General features: G+C 39.3%; 1 non-coding gene across 1 annotated transcript; it reads right to left on the bottom strand.

Moving 5' to 3' along the window:
- Positions 1–357: 357 nt before the first annotated feature.
- Positions 358–461, bottom strand: LOC112804543 (small nucleolar RNA R71). The gene has a single exon (XR_003203155.1). It is a non-coding gene; the product is annotated as a small nucleolar RNA R71 (small nucleolar RNA).
- Between the last annotated feature and the right edge of the window lie 4609 nt (positions 462–5070).

The following is a 5070-nucleotide window of genomic DNA, read 5'->3' as shown; positions in this document are numbered from 1 at the left end:
GGTGACTTTACTGCACCAACGTCCAACTTCTACTGAAGAAGCATCTCAATTCCTGCAATTGGAGCAAACAACTTTGAGCTTAAGCCTCAATTAGTTTCTCTAATGCAGCAGAATTGCAAGTTTTATGGACTTCCATCAGATGATCTTCATCAGTTTTTAGCTGAATTCTTGCAAATCTATGACATTGTTAAGACCAATGGGGTTGATCCCGAGGTCTATAGACTTATTTTTTTCCCCGTTGCTATAAGAGACAAAGCTAGGATATGGTTGGACTCACAACCTAGGGAAAGCCTAAACTCTTGGGAAAAGTTGGTCAATACTTTTTTGGCTAAATTCTTTCCACCTCAAAAGATAAGCAAACTCAGAGTGGAAGTCCAAACCTTCAGACAGAAGGAAAGTGAATCCCTCTATGAAGCTTGGGAAAGATACAAACAATTGATCAGAAGGTGTCCTTCTGACATGCTTTCAGAATGGAGCATCTTATGTATATTCTATGATGGTCTGTCTGAATTGTCCAAGATGTCATTGGACCACTCTGCTGGTGTATCTCTTCATCTGAAGAAAACCCCTGTAGAAGCCTAGGAACTCATTGAGATGATTGCAAATAACCAGTTCATGTACACTTCTAAAAGAAATCCTGTGAATAATGGGATGACTCAGAAGAAAAGAGTTCTTGAGATTGATACTCTGAATGTTATATAGGCTCAGAACAAAATATTGACTCAGCAAGTCAATATAATTTCTCAAAATTTGACTGGATTGCAAGCTGCATCCGGTAGTACTAAAGAATCCTCCTCTGAAAGAGAAGCTTATGACCCTGAGAATCCTACAATGGACGAGGTGAATTACATGGGAGAATCCTATGGAAACACCTATAATTCTTCATGGAGAAATCATCCAAATTTCTCATGGAAGGATCAACAGAAGCCTCAACAAGGCTTCAATAATAATAATGGTGGGAGAAATAGGTTTGGCAATAGCAAGCCTTTTCCATCATCTTCTCGGCAACAGACAGAGAATTCTAAGCAGAGCCTCTCTGACTTACCAACCATAGTCTCTGATCTATCTAAAACCTCTCTCAGTTTCATGACTGAAACAAAGTCCTCCATCAGAAATTTAGAGGCACAAGTGGGTCAGCTGAGTAAAAGTGTTACTGAAAACCCTCATAGTACTCTCCCCAGCAATACAGAAAAGAATCCAAAGAGAGAGTGCAAGGCCATCCATATATCCAAAGTGGCCGAACTTATAGAGGAGGAAGAGGTAGTAATTTCCAGTGAGGAAGACCTCAATGGACGTCCACTGACCACTAAGGAGTTCCCTAATGATGAACCAAAGGAATCTGAGGCTCATACAGAGACCATAGAGATTCCACTGAACTTACTATTGCCATTCATGAGCTCTGATGAGTATTCTTCCTCTGAAGAGGATGAAGATATTATTAAAGAGCAAGTTGCTTAGTATCTAGGAGCAATCATGAAGCTGAATGCCAAGTTATTTGGTAATGAGACTTGAAAGGATGAACCTCCATTGCTCATCAATGAACTGAATGCCTTGGTTAAGCAGAAATTACCTCAGAAGAAACCGGATCCCGGAAGGTTCATAATACCTTGTACCATAGGCACCATGACCTTTGAGAAGGCTTTGTGTGACCTGGGGTCAGGTATAAACCTCATGCCACTCTCTGTAATGGAGAAACTAGGGATCTTTGAGGTACAAGTTGCAAGAATATCACTAAAGATAGCAGACAAATCAGTGAAACAGGCTTATGGACTTGTAGAGGATATGATGCACGGAAACTTGTCTCTAAACAAATTTTCCTTTGGCAAGTATACCGAATTGTCGTCAAGTAAAAACTCACAATAGAGTGAGGTCGAATCCCACAGGGATTGATTGGTCAAGCAACTTTAATTGGAGGAATGTTCTAGTTGAGCTAAGCAGAAATTAAGTTGAGAATTGTAGAAAATTAAATGGTGGGAAAGTAAATTGCAAAATCTTAAATGGGGATTTGGGAAGATGAACATGAAAATAAATTGTAGAAAGTAAAGAGATTGGGTAAGATTAGAAATGGGGGATTCATTGGGCTTAGGAGATGTTGCATTCTCCGGATCAAGTTCATTCTCATCTCTTCCTCAATCAATGCATTCATTGATCTCCTTGGCAATCTTAGGTGATTGGATCCCAATTTCTTGGCAACCCAATCTCTCTAAGCTTGAACAATTGCTCAATTCCTTGATTTAATTACTCTTGGGAAGAGATGAAGTATGGTCACTAATTATACCACATGTATTTCCAAATCAAAGCGTTGGGAGGATTATATGTCACTATATCCGTCCAAACCCCAATTTGGTCCAACATGAGAAAGCATTTCTAGCATGATCTCCTCATCCCTTTTCCAAGGCTCAGAGGAGATCCAATTATGGAGAGTTTCTTTTCCAAGACAACTAACCAATTGATTTAAGATCAAAATTTTTCTAGTAAATCAAGAGAAAAGAAAGAGGAAGAAGAATGAAAACTATAATTGATCCATCAAATTACAACAGAGGTCCCTAACCCAATGAAAATGGGTTTAGTTGTTCATAGCGCTGGAAATGGAAGATGATAGAGAAGAGTACATTCTAAAGCAAACTAGAAATTACAGGAAAAGTAAATATACAGAGTGTAGTTCTCCAAAATGCCAAGCTCCTTTCTAGTTCAAAACTACTCCTATATATACTACTCTTCTTGATCTTCTAGTCAGCTCTTCAAGTCTTGGATATGAGCCTTTGATCTTGTGTTGAAGCAGTTACAATCTTCAGTGGGCTCAGCTTTGCTTGCAGAAAAAATGTGAGTCAGGCATGGGTGGACGTTAATTAGGACGTTAGTGGTGTTAATTTAAGTGAAAACGTGGGTTCGAGAACGTTAGTGACGATCACCTTTTTCACTAACGCTCCAAACCAAATTAATCCACGTTAACTTCAACGTTAGTGGCACTAACGTGACCACTAAGGTTGCCTCTTAGTCCTTCGCAGACGTTATTGGCATTCACCTTTACCAATAACGTTGCTTCTCAATCTTTCGCAAACGTTATTGGCATTCACCTTTACCAATAACGTTGCTCTTTGCTTCCTTTCCCCACGTTAGTGATCCATGTTAGTATAACTAACATGGCCTTTAACGTGGGCATGCCCAAGCTTCGAGAGCGTTAGTGACACTTACCTTTGTCACTAACGCTTCAAATGCCCCTTCTTCCCACGTTAGTGCCTCACGTTAATTGCATTAACGTGACCACTAACATGGTGGTGATTGCCATCTCCAACGTTAGTGACAAAGGTGAGTGTCACTAACATTGGCCTATCATTCCTTGCTCCATGTTACCCTTCACGTTAGTGGTCTTAACGTGACCACTAACATAGGCAATATTGGCTTAGTCTAACGTTAGTGACAAAGGTGAGTGTCACTAACGTTGGTGATTTCTTTCTCCTCCCATGTTATAGTTCACGTTAATTGCATTAATGTGACTCTTAACTTGGCTAAGTGTGCCCTTTTTAGAACGTTAGTAGTATTCACTTTTACCACTAACGTTGGAGCTCCCCTTTTCCTCCACGTTAGCTACCACGTTGTAATTAACGTGGCAACTAACGTGGGCTATGATGGCTTCGATGGCGTTATTGGCGATCACTTTTTCCATTAACGCTACAAGCTTATTCCCATTCCACGTTAGTGGTCACGTTAATTAGATTAACGTGGCTGCTAACGTGGCTCTTCCTTGCTTCCTTTGTCCTGAAATCAAGCAAATAAAGTGCATCAAAGCTCTGTTCCAAGTCATGAGATCATGCATTATCCATTTTATCATTCAATTCCTGCATAATTCTCATGAAATCATGTAAAGTTCTCAATGTTTGTTTGAATCAAGATGTAAGTGTATATCTACCCAAAACTTGCTTATTTACTAAGAAATTGCATGAAACTACCTTAAAACAGTAAAGAAAAGGTCAGTGAAACTGGTCAAGATGCCCTGACATCACAATACCAAACTTAACGCTTGCTTGTCCCTAAGCAAGTACTGAAGCATAAGAATGATGAATGAATGAACAAGAGAAACAAGTTCTTATTATAGAAGTCAAGTTCTTGGCTTATGGAGTTTCATGCATAGCAACTTAGGTTCATTCCTTTACTGGTTTTTAGGTCCTTATCATGCTCTTGTATACTTGCTTGATTGCATCCTATGAGACTTCTTATTGATTGATCATCCCTTCTTTTCCAAAGTTTATTGCATCTTAGGCTACGTGCTCTGTGAGGGGGCAACTCTTTAAGATAAGCTTTCAGCCAACACTCCCGAACCAGTTGGTTCAAGGTGCTAGATGTTGAGACACCCCTAAGGACTTACTCCCTCAAGTATCTTTCCCCCATACATACACACCACAGGCACATGGTTTATTATTTTCTTTCTTGAGACCTTGGTGTCCATCACCTCTTTAGGTTACTAAGTGCTCTGTAGCAAAGGTTGCCCTTGATAGTGGACTTTCAGCTGATAATCCCGGGTTAGTTAACCCAAGTTACCAAGTGATAAGGCACCCTTGAGAGCTTATTCATCCAAGCATATCCCTTGCACAGGAGCACCACAGACACATGCCTCAAGATTCAAATTCTTGGTGCCTATCCTTATTTCTTATTAATTTTCTTTCTCTTTGAAACTCTCATTGTTCTTTTTCTTCTTCTTATTAGGATCTTGTTGTTTGGCTAATCTCAATAGGATGTGCTTCAAGCATGTGATTTAGAGCATATAGTTGCCTATATACCTTGTTGGTAAACCAACTTAGCTAATCAATTACCATACCACAAACATTGAGAACTCTACTTCACAAGATAGACCCCACTCTTGTTTTCATAACATTTTCTTTTATTTGACTTAGAGGACAAGCATACATGTAAGCAAGATGAAAAATGAAAGCCAGGGACGTAGGCCAACACACTTATATGTGAATAAAGAGATACAAGCAGAATATGGATGTCTCTGAGAACACTATTTAATCATAGTTTTAATTAAAGTACTACAACTCAAAGACAGTTAAATACAATACAACCTCTTGA

The sequence above is a fragment of the Arachis hypogaea genome, chromosome 5 (genome assembly GCF_003086295.3).
Source record: "Arachis hypogaea cultivar Tifrunner chromosome 5, arahy.Tifrunner.gnm2.J5K5, whole genome shotgun sequence".
Lineage (NCBI taxonomy): Eukaryota > Viridiplantae > Streptophyta > Magnoliopsida > Fabales > Fabaceae > Arachis > Arachis hypogaea.
Note: the sequence above shows the minus strand (reverse complement) of the source record. Positions and strands in the feature narration are given on the sequence as shown.